General features: G+C 40.3%; 2 pseudogenes; both read left to right on the top strand.

The window, feature by feature from the left end:
- Window positions 1-9,155: 9,155 nt before the first annotated feature.
- Window positions 9,156-9,622, top strand: LOC118575070 (annotated as a pseudogene).
- A 2,885-nt stretch (window positions 9,623-12,507) lies between these two features.
- LOC118575069 lies at window positions 12,508-12,997 on the top strand (annotated as a pseudogene).
- The last annotated feature ends 998 nt before the right edge of the window (window positions 12,998-13,995 follow it).

Genomic DNA, 13,995 nt, shown 5'->3' with positions numbered 1-13,995 from the left:
AAATTAAAAAGAGAAAAGCAAAGAAAACTTCAAGACCACTTAACTATAGTAATTTAAACTCTGAAATATATAGCCAAATTTGTACATTTTCATGTTAATAGTTCAATTTGATGTTCTCTCAGTAAATTTCAACTTGAATCAATAGGAAAGTACTGTTTACCCACAGAAAGCACGACAGTGATACTGTTGTTTCTGACTTAAAAATGTATCCCATGGCAAATAAAAATCATATAGTGAACAAGAGACAGAATATGGCCATCAACCTTAAGAATTAATACAATATCAGTCTGCCCCGGAACTCCCAAATGGACCAGAGGTGAGTGCCTGGGGTTATAGCCAGAGATGCAACTGCCCCTGGGTCCCACCACTGGACACAGGCCATCCCGGGAGGACCTGACCAACTTGGCCCCAGTTTCAGGAAAATCTGCAGGACCTGAGGGAAGGTGACTCTTTTCCAAGACTGCAGACAGACACAGTAGTCTCCACATCCTGCCCCCACACTCTTCTGCCAGAGACTCCAGCCACTTCCTGAGAATCAGACACCCCAGCTTCCATCCTGCCCTGGAACTCCCATCTGGACCAGAAACCAGAGGAAGTCCCATCTGGACAAGAGGAGCTCCCATCTGGACAAAATAAGGAGACCCCAGGGACTTCCCAAGACTCAGAGTCCAGCACCCAGCTCCTATCTGGCCAGCACTCTCATCTGGACCAGCACTCCCATCTGGCCCAGAGCATCCATCTGGTCCAGAGAGAGGTTCCCTAAATCTGTGAGCTCTCTCTGGAACAAGTACAATGATAGGACCAAGAAGGAACACAAGAGGAGATGGGCAGATGCCAAGGCAGAAATACATACAACAAAATAAAGAGCAATATAGCATCACCAGAACCTAGCACTTCTCCAACAGCTAGACCTGAACTTCACGGAATGGAAGAAGAAGAAGAAAACAACCTTATAAGTAACAACATGAAAAGGCTAGAACCTTATATAGAAGAAATTAAAAATAAAGCACAGGAACAGACAAACAAAAAAATGGGAAGAATGCTATAAAAAACTAGAGGAAAGGACAATTAAAAGAGAAGAAAACAATAAGTCCTTGAAAGAAAATCATGAAAAAGCAAGGGAGACAGTCCAAGACCTGAAGAGGGAAATAGAAAAAATGAAGAAGACACTAGCAGAAGGAATGTTAGAAATAAAAAATCTGAGTAAACAAACAGGAACTTCAGAGGCAAGTATAACCAACAGAATGCAAGTGATGGAAGAGAGGATCTCTGGTGTTGAAGATGCGGTAGAAAAAATAGATTCATCAGTCAAAGAAAACACTAAAACCAACAAAGTCATGACCCAAAATGTCCAAGAAATTTGGGACACCATGAAAAGACCAAACCTATGAATAATAGGGATAGACGACAAAGAAGAATACCAACTCAAAGGCACAGAAAATATATTTAACAAGATCATAGAAGAAAACTTTCCCAACTTAAAGAAGGAAATGCCTATGAAGATACAAGAAGCCTATAGAACACCAAACAGACTAGAACCACAAAAAAAAGTCCCCTAGCCACATAATAATTAAACATCTAAAAGTACAGAATAAAGAAAGAATATTGAGGGCAGCAAAGGAAAACTGCCAAGTGACTTATAAAGGCAAAACCATTATAATAACACCCGATTTCTCAATGCTGACTTTGAAAGCCAGAAGGAACTGGACAGATATAATGCAGACACTAAGAGACCATGGATGCCAGCCTAGACTAATATACCCAGCAAAACTTTCAATCATCATAGGTGGAGTGAACAAGATCTTCCAAGACAAAACCAGATTTAAACAATACTTATCCACAAACCCAGCCCTACTGAAAGCACTAGAAGGAAAATTCCAACCTAAGGAAGGCAGATACACCCATGAAAACACAGGCAATAGATAACACCACAGCAGTAAACCCCAAAGAAGAGAAGTACACACACTACCACCAAAAATTAAAAATAACAACAGGAACGAACAATCACTGGTCATTAATATCCCTTAATACCAATGGAATTAATTCACCTATAAAAAGACACAGACTAACAGAATGGATACGAAAACAGGACCCATCTTTCCGCTGCATACAAGAAACACACCTCAAATTCAAAGACAGACACCTCCTAAGAATAAAAGGCTGGGGAAAGACTTTCCAATCAAATGGTCTTAGGCCAAGGCTTCAAACTAAAATCAATCAAAAGAGATGATGAAGGACATTACATACTCATCGCAGGAAAGATCCACCAAGATGAAGTCTCAATTCTGAACATTTATGCCCCCCAAACAGGGGCACCCACATATGTAAAAGATTAAATCACATATATAACCCCACACATTAATCGTGGGAGACTTCAACAGCCCACTTTCACCTCTAGACAGATCAGCCAAATTGAAACTTAAGAGAGACATAATGGTCTTAACTGATGTTATGGCTCAAATGGACTTAATTGATATCTACAGAACATTCCACCCAAACAAAAAAATATATACCTTCTTCTCAGCAACCAATGAAACCTTCTCTAAAACCGACCACATACTGGGCCACAAACCAAATATCAACAGATACAAAACAATTGGAATAACCTCCTGTGTTCTATCAGACCACCATGTTTTAAAGTTAGATTTCAACAACAGAAAAAACTACAGAAATCCTACAATCTCATGGAAACTGAATAATGCTCAACTGAATCATCAATGGGTAAAGGAAGAAATAAAGAAAGAAATTAAAGACTTCCTAGAGATCAATGTAAATGAATACACCACATACCCAAACTTATGGGACACTATGAAAGCAGTGCTAAGAGGGAAATTCATAGCACTACATGCCCACGTGAAGAAGCTGGAGAAATCTCATGATAGTGACTTGACTGTACACCTGAAAGCCCTTGAACAGGAAGAAGCAAAGTCTCTCAGGAACAGACGCAAGAAAATTATCAAATTGAGAGATGAAATTAATAAAATAGAAATAAAGAGAACAATACAAAGGATTAATAAAACAAAGAGTTGGCTCTTTGAGAAGATGAACAAGATAGACAAGCCCTTATCCAAAGTAACCAATAGACAGAGAGAGAGCATTCAAATTAACAATATCAGAAATGAAAAGGGGGACATAACAACAGACAAGGAGGAAATTCAGAGAATCATCAAGTCATACTTCAAAAACCTCTACTCCACAAAACTAGAAAATCTAAAAGAAATGGATAATTTTCTGGATAGGTACCACATACCTAAGTTAAATCAAGACCAGATAAACCATTTAAATAGTCCAATAACCCCTAACGAAATAGAATCAGTCATTAAAAGTCTCCCAACCAAAAAAAGCCCTGGACCAGATGGTTTCACTGCAGAATTCTACCAGATCTACAAATAAGACTTAATACCAATACTCTTTAAATTGTTCCACACAATAGAAGCAGAAGGTATATTACCAAACTCCTTTTATGTGACTACAATTTCCCTGATTCCTAAACCAAACAAAGATGCAACAAAGAAAGAGAACTACAGACCGATCTCCCTCATGAACACTGATGCAAAAATACTCCAAGAACACATCAAAACAATTATCCAACATGATCAATTGGGCTTCATCCCATGGATGCAAGGGTGGTTCAACATACGATAGTCCATCAGTGTAACACACCATATAAACAAACTCAAAGAAAAAACCACATGATCATCTTACTAGTTGCAGAAAAGGCATTTGACAAAATCCAACACCCCTTCATGATAAAGGTCTTGGAGTGATCAGGAATACAGAGAACATACTTAACATAATAAAGGCAATCTACAGCTAGCCAACAGCCAACATAAAATTAAATGGAGAGAAACTCAAAGCAATACCACTAGACTCAGGAACAAGGCAAGGCTGTCCCCTCTCCCCATACGTATTCAATATAGTACTTGAAGTTGTAGCCAGAGTTATAAGACAACATAAAGAGATTAAGGGGATACAAATTGGAAAGGAAGAAGTCAAGCTCTCCCCATTTGCAGATGACATGATAGTATACATGAGTGACCCCAAAAATTCAACCAAAGAACTGATACAGCTAATAAAAACCTTCAGCAACATAGCAGGATACAAGATCAAATAAAAAAAATCAGTAGCCCTCCTCTAGACAATAGACAAACAGGCTGAGAAGGAAATCAGAGATACATCACCCTTTACAATAGCCACAAATGATATAAAATACCTTGGGGTTACACTAACTAAGCATGTGAAGGACCTATATGACAAGAACTTTAAGTCCCTGAAAAAAGAAATTGAAGAAGATGTCAGAAAATGGAAAGATCTCCCATGCTCATGGATAGGCAGGATTAACATAGAAAAATGGTGATCTTACCAAAAGCAGTCTACAAATTCAACACAATTTCCATCAAATTACCAACACAATTCTTCACAGATCTGGAAAGAGTAATACTCAACTTCATATGGAAAAACAAAAAACCCAGGATAGCCAAAGGAATCCTGTACAATAAAACAACCTCTGGAGACATCAAGATCACCAACCTCAAAGTCTACTATAGAGCTACCATAATAAAAACAGCTTGGTACTGGCATAAAAACCAACATGTGGACAAATGGAATCGAATTGAGGACCTTGACATTAAGCCACACACCTATGAACATATAATTTTTGACAAAGAAGCCAAAAATGTACAATGGAAAAGAGAAAGCATCTTCAACAAATGGTGCTGGCATAACTGGATGTCAATGTATAGAAGGCTGCAAATAGATCCATATCTGTCACCAGGCACAAAACTTAAATCCAAGTGGGTCAAAGACCTCAACATAAATCCAGTTACTCTAAACCTGATAGAAGAGAAAGTAGAAAGTAATCTTGAATGCATTGGCACCGGAAATGACTTTCTAAATATAACTCCAGTAGCACAGACACTGAGAGAAACAATTAATAATGGGACCTCCTAAAACTTAGAAGCTTTTGTATGGCAAAGGACAGGGTCAATAAGACAAAATGACAGCCTACACAATGGGAAACAATCTTCACCAACCCCACACTAGACAGAGGCCTGATCTCCAGAATATATAAAGAACTCAAGAAAATAAACGTTCAAATGTCTAACAGTCCAATTAAAAAATGGGATACAGAACGAAACAGAGAATTCTCAACAAAAGAAACTCAAATGGCCAAAAGACACTTAATGAATTGTTCAACATCCTTAGTCAGCAGGGAAATGCAAATCAAAACGACTCTGAGATACCACCTTACACCCGTCAGAATGGCTAAGATCAAAAACACTGAAGAAAGCATGTGTTGGAGAAGATATGGAGCAAGGGAACACTCCTCCACTGTTGGTGGGAATGCAAACTTGTGCAACTACATTGGAAATCAGTATGGTAGTTTTTCAGAAAACTGGGAATAAGTCTTCCTCAAGACCCAACTATACCATGTCCCAGGTGGAGCTCCAGGAATCCAATCGATGAGAGACAGGAGGAATTCTATGAGCAAGAATTATCAAGACCATGATTGGAAAAAGTACAGAGACAACTAACCAAAGTAGTGGAAACACAGGAACTGAGGACCAATATCTGAGGAGCCCCCATAGTACTGGACTAGACCCTCTGGAGAAACCAGACAGCTGTTTAGCTTGAACTGTTTAGGAGGCCCCCATGCAGTGGGACCTGGACCTGTCCCTAGAGCATGAAGCAGCTTTTTGGAACCTAAGGCCTATGGTGAGACACTTTGCGCAGCCTTAGTGCAGGAAGAAGGTCCTTGGACCTGCCTCAATTGAATGTACCAGGCTCTGCTGACTCCCCATGGGAAACCTTGCCTTGGAGGAGGTTGGAATGGGGATTGGGTTTTGGGGGAAGATTGGGGACATAAGGAGGGAGAACAGGGGAATCTGTGGTTGGTATGTAAATTGAATAGAAAATCTCTTAATAAAAAATTTATAAATAATTTTCAAAAAAAAGTAAGAATTGTACTTATTGCAGAATCAGGAGGTGTTGTGTGAAATGGAGGCTTCTAGATATCAAGTGGTAATTACACACACAAGCTCACAATAACTATTGATCCTTGTACAGTGGGGAAAATAGGGCGGTTAGATGGTCCAGCATGTAGAGAGGGGGCTGCACTTGTCTGATGCACCTGAGATTCTTAATAATTTTTTTTTTACTTAATGAATAATGCTTAAAATTTAAGGCTTTTTTCAATGTTGTTTTGAAAATTAGAACACAGAAATGGTCCAAAATCTACAGTACAAAGGTCACAGTGGTATAATAAAATCTACCACTGGCATTTTATAAAGGAAGATAAAGTTAACCTGTTTTGTAAGTACTTGATTTTTGACCATAGAGTAGAGCTATTCTCAGCCTTGATCAAAGAAGCCTCTTTCCTAAGTTTCATGCATTTATTGCCTAGATCCATGACTACCATAACTCTGAGAACAAATTCCTGCTGAAGACTTACTCCAAAACAATGTGTGTGTGTGTGTGTGTGTGTGTGTGTGTGTGTGTGTGTGTGTGTGTACAGTGCTGGTTGTTTGGTAGAAAAGTCACAAGCCATGGTCACCAGAGTCAGAATGGGCTTTCTTAGAGAGAAGAGGGCATAGGACAGGAGAAGCCAGGACTGGCAGAGAGGAGAGGCACAGAGGGGCAGAGAGAGAAAGAGAGAGATGGGGGAGAGAGCGAGAGAGTCAGGTCGCAACTCACGTATGCACACAGACCCACGTGAAGATATTAAACACACACACACACACACACACACACACACACACACACACACACACACACAAAATATCTGCTGCATCCAAAGGAACATAGAAAGAGACAGCTTGAATGAAGGCAGGAACTGAAGGACAAGGAACATTGGCTGAGCAGGTGGCTGTCTTGTGGACAAAGTGCAGACATTAGCATTATACCCACATAGTAGCAGTAAGTTGTTGCACATTCCCAGAAGAAAAAAAAGGAATGTAAGGAGGTGATGGAAGAAAGGATGTGGGAGTGAGTGAGAGGGAGGGGGAGGGAAAGAGGACATAGAGAAGTAGGAAATTTGAAAGAAGTCAGGGAAGGGGGGAGGAAGGGATAGAAGAGACATGAGAATAGGCTGAGATGGAATGTGACATCAGGAGTGAGAGGCTGAGGAGAGATGGTAGGAGGAATGAATGATTCATAGATTCTTTTGAATAGACCTCATTCTGTCTCAATATTCATAAAATGTCTTCTTCTTCTTCTTCTTCTTCTTCTTCTTCTTCTTCTTCTTCTTCTTCTTCTTCTTCTTCTTCTTCTCCTCCTCCTCCTCCTCCTCCTCCTCCTCCTCCTCCTCCTCCTCCTTCTGTAAATCATTTGTCCCTGTTTCAAAGGAAATATTCTCCAATTCCCTCCTCATTAATTGTGCCACTTCAATGTAATTAAAATATCAGTACAGGCTTTCCCACAGGTCTATCTGGTGAGGTTGGATTCTTTCCAATTGAGGTTCCCTCTTCCCAGATGACCATAACTTGTGCTACACTGACAAAATTCTAACTACCATACAAACATACAATCTGGTATTGTATCATTGTAACATGACCCACTAGTTAATGTCTTTGTGTCCAATAGACATAACCATATAAATGACTAAACAAACACAGAAAAAACAAAGCTCTACCTCACAACTACAAGATAATTATAAATGATATGTGGCTTTACCATAAACACCATCCCATTCCAAATGACTTTTTCTTAGTGAAATCCTTCTAGAAATTTTCATGGTCAAGGAAAACCCAAGAAGCATGAGAGTACAGTATTCTAGAAAAAAAAATCTATGAAGTAAGCAGATAATAATATACCTGTGTAAGGGGTCTCATACCAAGCTCCCCAACTAAGGTGTAAGAACTAGCATGCAGTACTGTGATAAAGATTTTTGAAATTTTATTACCAAAATAAAAACATCAGAAAACTCAAGATGAGGTATACTGACCATGATGTCTGAAAACTATTCTTCTCACCCTCAGAGCATCACAAACAAGGACAGCAGAGCACCCATGGTGTTGGGTGTCTGTCCAAACTTAGACATGACGTCTGTCACCCCATGTTGAGACCATCTCCACCACTGACACCCACAGTACAGAAGAATGGGCTCACAAAGTGGGGGTGTCCAATTCTAAAGGAGTGGTGGATGGTCTCTGGGACTTACTCAAAGTTATTGTGAGCTGTTCTCTCCCTTCTCTGGTGATTTACAGGTGTTGTAAACCTGACTTCCCATCACTCCCTCGCCAATGAAGTAATCATGTTTAGGATTTGTTATGTTTTACAAGCTGAAAAGAGACAAGAAGAGAGATGTAAAAGTACTTGTAGATAAATGAACAGACAGACAGGCAGACAGACAAAAATCAGGTTGTAGTGGAACTAGTCTCCAGCTATCTTGTCGCTCAATGGGCAAGTAAATACTGTGTGCCCACTGATATTGCAGCAAAGTCAATACCATTTATAATCACATGCACTAAATGTTTGTGAATTATTTCCTCACAAGTGGATTTTCTAGGTGGGTAAGAATAGATTGACTCCACTAACATGAAGAGAAAAGATTTATAGTAGTTCCTTAATCTGGATTTGGTATCATTCTAAATTTCCACACTCTGCTTGAATTTACTGGAATACACAGTTGCATAAAGAATGTGGTAACACCTTCTGTTTGCACAGAGTCCACAATGTATGTGAACTCAGTACTTTGCAACCAAATCTTGCACAGGGCAAAGCATGCAATTTCCTATTCATCAAGAATTAGAAATCCAGGCCAGGCTGTGGTGGCACTCATCTTTATCCCAGCAATCAGGAGGCAGAGCCAGGCTGATCTCTGTGAGTTCAAGGCCAGCCTGTCTACAGAGTGAGATCCAGGACAGGCACCAAAATTGCACAGAGAAACCCAGTCTCAAAAAACAGAAACAACAACAACAACAAAGATTTAGAAATCCAGATGATACTCGAAAATTTTGCTGTTTTCATTTCCAGTTCCTCTAAGCAGCACAAGGCAAATCTCAGACACCTGCAAGAAAAACTGGAATCCTTTTTCTGTGCTCTCTTTTATCCTCTCAGGAACCCCTCCCAATGCAAAGCAGCCCTCAGGCTCAGGCTGAAAGCCCAGGCCTAGCTGAGGAGCCCCACCTCCTTCTCAACAGAGCCTCCAGCAGAGCATGGCTATCCTGGTGCTGCTCCTCTGCTTGGAGACCTTTCCAAGCTGTAAGTATGTCAGGGTTTCAGGAGATGTACCAGGCATGTCATCTACGGAATGTAAGACTGATGGTGATGTTGTTTGTCCCCAGGTGCCCCGTCCCAGGTGCAGCTGAAAGAGTCAGGACCTGGCCGGCTGCAGCCCTCACAGAACTTGTCTCTCACCTGCACTGTATCCTGGTTCTCATTAACCAGCAATGGTGTACAATGGGTCTGCCAGCCTCCAGCAAAGGGTCTGGAGTGGATGGGAGCAATCTGGAGTGGTGGAGATACAGATTATAATTCAGCTCTCAAATACTGAGTCAGCATCAGCAGGGACACCGCCAAGAGCCAAGATTTCTTAAAACTGAACAATCTGCAAACTGAGGACACAGCCATGTATTACTGTGCCAGAGACACAGTGAGGGAACTCCAGTGTGAGCCTGCATAGAAACCTCCCTACAGAAACCCCCAGCACCATCAGGAGGCAATAAGGACCAGGCAGCAGAGACTCCTGAGGACCACCAGTGAAGTTGGTTTCAGAACCTAAGAAATTCTAGACTGTACTGAATGAGCATGAATTTTAATGTCAGAACTTCTGGTTTCCTCTTCAAGTCCAGGATGTCCTCTAGAGGCCCCTCTGAACTGTCATAATCTGTTCAACTTCTATGTTTACTCACATTAGATTTTTCTCACCCACCCGTTAAGCTATCCAATTGCTTCTGATTACCACATAGAATAACACCTAATTTCATACATGCAAATGTCTGTGTCAATCAACAGATATTTCAAATTTGAGTCTTATATTGTGACATTTGTTTACTTCAAGTTCACTGAGAGAACTTGGGAAATGGAGTACTTTGTAATTTAACCCCCCTTTTTTTGAACATGTGACAGATAAACTGCAAGTCCCAGAAATATTGGCATTTTGCAAAGGTAGAATTGAAACTGAAATATCCATTATTCCCTTCTTCTAAAGCAAGAGAACTTAAAAGAGTATAATAGGTTATCATTTGTGAAAAAAAATCTATTTTTAAACATTTTCATCTGGTAAAACTTATTTGCACTCCACGATCAAAGTAATGGTTCTTCTGTAGTCACATTTGTATGTCTTCAACATTCAAAGTTCTTAGCCACCTTTTTGCACATCCCAGCTAATGTCAGCTCCAGTTCTGATTCCATTTCTCTTCTTCGCTTCCCATAGGCAACTGAGTTCTATGATATTCAGTTTGTGAATTGTTGGAGCTTTTGTTGCCTTCAAAGGGTCACAGAATTACTCCTCTGGCACTCTCTGTTGCTGCTGACTGGAAGAGCCTTGTGTCTCATTGTGAGCTAGAGAAGTGTCATTCAGAGAAGCAGTGTTAGCTGTGGGCTCCATGTTAATGGATCATCACTTGAGGCAGCTTTAAATGGAAAAAGAGACTGTGCTCCTCTGAGGCTGAGACTTCTCTGAAAACTCCTGCAGTGACACTAATAGTCAAAGATTAAGATTTGAGACCAGGATGACTAGATCATTAGAATTCTGTGATAAGGACATATAACAGTGAATTGAATTACTAATCACAATAATGAAGGAAAAGGACCATTGTTATGTTATCTTGAGTCAAGCCAAGGAGCAGCCTAAATAGCTCATGGGTATTAGCAGGGTAAATCTTTTAAACAAGGACTTTGGATAAAATAGAATCAACGAGTGTCTCTAATTTCCACTGATTTTAGTTTTGACCAAGAACTTTTAGGATGTCCAGCTGAGATTCTAATACCATGTGCAAGAGGACCTTCTGTAGTCCACACTGACATAAGAAAATGAATGTTCAAATAATTGAAGACAAGGATTCACCTCTAAAGTATGACAAATGTACCAATAACCTATGGAGTTGTCCTTATGATTTCTCCTCTTGAGCATTCCTTCTAGTTATTTCTAGAGTCATAAAGAAAAGGGATACCCAGGTGACATGAGTCAAAAATCTGGCACAGACTATCTCACTCCAAAATTCAGGATTTAGGGTTCTTATAGCATGTGCTTTTTCTAGTATGTGGCAAAAATGGCATATGACTGGGATTCCTATGATATTCTTTCCCTGATTCTGTCAGATGAGTAAATATCACCTTAGTGAGAAGTGTCAACTAAATAAATGTATATAACTCTTTTACAAAACATGGATAGATTTTCCTGTGAAAGGATTTTCCATAAATAAATGATGGAGGGTCTCTGGGAATTTCTCAAGGTTATTGTGAGCTGTCCTCTGCCTTCTCTGGTGATTTACATTACCAAGTCATGGAGAAGAGCCCTGCAAGCCCTTGTTCTCTGTGGTGATCTTAACATAACCCTCAAAACAGGTTGCATGCAGTCCTTTTTTTGAGGTGTTGTAAACACCAGACTTCCCAACCCTCCCTCTCCAATGAAATAATCATGTTTAGGATTTGTTATGTTTTACAAGCTCAAAAGAGACAAGAAGAGAGATGTAAAAGTACATGTAAATAAAGGAACAGACAGACAGGCAGACAGACAAATATCAGGAGGTAGTGGAACTAGTCTCCAGTAATCTTCTTGCTCAATGGCCAAGTAAATACTGTGTGCCCACTGACATTGCAGAAAAGTCAATACCAGTCTTCTCTCAGATAAACATTTATAATCACATGCACTAAATATTTGTGAATTGTTTCCTCACAAGTGGATTTTCTAGGTGGGTAAGAATAGATTGACTCCACTAACATAAAGAGAAAAGATTTATAGTAGTTCCTTAATCTGGATTTGGTATCATTCTAAATTTCCACACTCTGCTTGAATTTACTGGAATACACAGATGCATAAAAAATGTGGTAACATCTTCTCTTTGCATGCAGTCCACAATGTATGTGGATTCAGTACTTTGCTACCAAAGCTTGCATAGGGCAAATCATGTAATTTCTTATTCATCAAGAATTAGAATTCCATGCCAGGCTGTGGTGGCACTCATCTTTATCCCAGCAATCAGGAGGCAGAGGCAGGCTAATTTCTGTGAGTTCAGGGCCAGCCTGGTCTACAGAGTGAGATCCAGGACAGGCACCAAAATTGCACAGAGAAACCAAGTCTCAAAAATCAGAAACAACAACAACAACAAAGATTTTGAAATCCAGATGATACTTGAAAGCTTTCCTGAGTTTTCATTTCAAGTTCCTCTAAGAACCACAAGGCATATCTCAGACACCTGGAAGAGAAACTGGAATCCATTTTTTGTGCTCTCTTTTATCCTCTCAGAAACCCTTCACAATGCAAAGCAGCCCTCAGGCTCAAGCTGAAAGCCCAGGCCTAGCTGAGGAGCCCCACCTCCTTCTCAACAGAACCTCCAGCAGAGCATGGCTGTCCTGGTGCTGCTCCTCTGCCTGGTGACCTTTCCAAGGTGTAAGTGTGTCAGTCTTTCAGAAGAGGGACCAGGATGTCATCTATGGGATGTAAGGCTGATGGTGATGTTGTTTGTCCCCAGGTTCTCTGTCCCAGGAGCAGCTGAAGGAGTCAGGACCTGGTGTGGTGCAGCCCTCACAGACCGTGTCTCTCACCTGCACTGTCTCTGGTTTCTCATTAACCAACAATGGTGTACACTGGGTCTGACAGCCACCAGGAAAAAGACTGGAGTGGGTGGGAGTAATAGGGTATACTGGAAGCACAGATTATAATTCAGCTCTCAAATCCAGACTCAGCATTAGCAGAGACACATCCAAGGGCCAGGTGTTCTTAAAACTGAACAATCTGCAAACTGAGGACACAGCCATGTATTACTGTACCGTATACACAGTGAGGGAACTCAAGTGTGAGCCTGCACAAAAACTTCCCTATGGAGACCTTTGATACAATTAGGGGGCACCAATGACCACCGGGACACCTGAGGACCACCAGAAAGGTTCACTTCAGAAGCTATTAAGTTCTGGTCTATGCTGAATGAGCATCAGTTTTAGTGGCAGAACTTGTGGTTTCCTCTTCAAGCCAAGGATGTCCTCTAGAGGCCCCTGTCAACTGTCACAGTCTGTTCAACCTTCTATGTCTGCTCACATTAACACAAAAATTTTCCCCACACATCTTCTAAACCATTCAATTGCTTCTGATTACCAGAGAGAATGGCACCTCATTTTATATATTTGATGTGTGTGTGTGGTGTGTGTGATTGTGTATGTGTGTGTGCTTGTGTGTGTGTGTGTGTGTGTGTGTATGTGTGTGTATGTGTATCAATTGATATTTCAAAAAGAGTCTGAATTATGACACTTATTGACTTTAAGTCCACTGAGGAAGCTTGGGAATTTTTAGTAATTTGTAATTTGTCCACTTTTGTTTATGAACATATAATGGAGAAACTGCAGCTTCCCAGAAATATTGTCATTTTCCAACAGTAGATTTGAAACTGGAATATTCATTATTTTCTTCTTCTAAATTAAAAGAACTTAAAAGAGTATATTGGTTATCATTTGTGAAAAAAATCTACTTTCAAAAATGTTCATCTTGGTATTAGTTTGCTATCATGAATAGGGCTGCTATGAACATATAGTTGAGAAAAGGTCCTTGTGGTGTGGTTGAGCATATTTTGAGAATATGACAAGAGATATTGCTGGATCTGGAGGGAGGTTGATTTCCGGTTTCCTGAGACACTGCTCTACTGATTCCCAGAGTGGCTGATAAGATTACACTCTCACCAGCAGTGGAGGAGAGTTCTCCTTTAACCACATCCTCCTCAACACAAGCTTTCATCAGCGTTTTGATCTTAGCCATTCTGACAGGCATAAGATGGTATCTCAGAGAGTTTTTGATTTTTTTTGAAAGATATGTTTCTTTTGTATACTGTCTTCAGCATGCAT

This window comes from Onychomys torridus, unplaced genomic scaffold (assembly GCF_903995425.1).
Source record: "Onychomys torridus unplaced genomic scaffold, mOncTor1.1, whole genome shotgun sequence".
Classification (NCBI taxonomy): Eukaryota; Metazoa; Chordata; class Mammalia; order Rodentia; family Cricetidae; genus Onychomys; species Onychomys torridus.
Note: the sequence above shows the minus strand (reverse complement) of the source record. Positions and strands in the feature narration are given on the sequence as shown.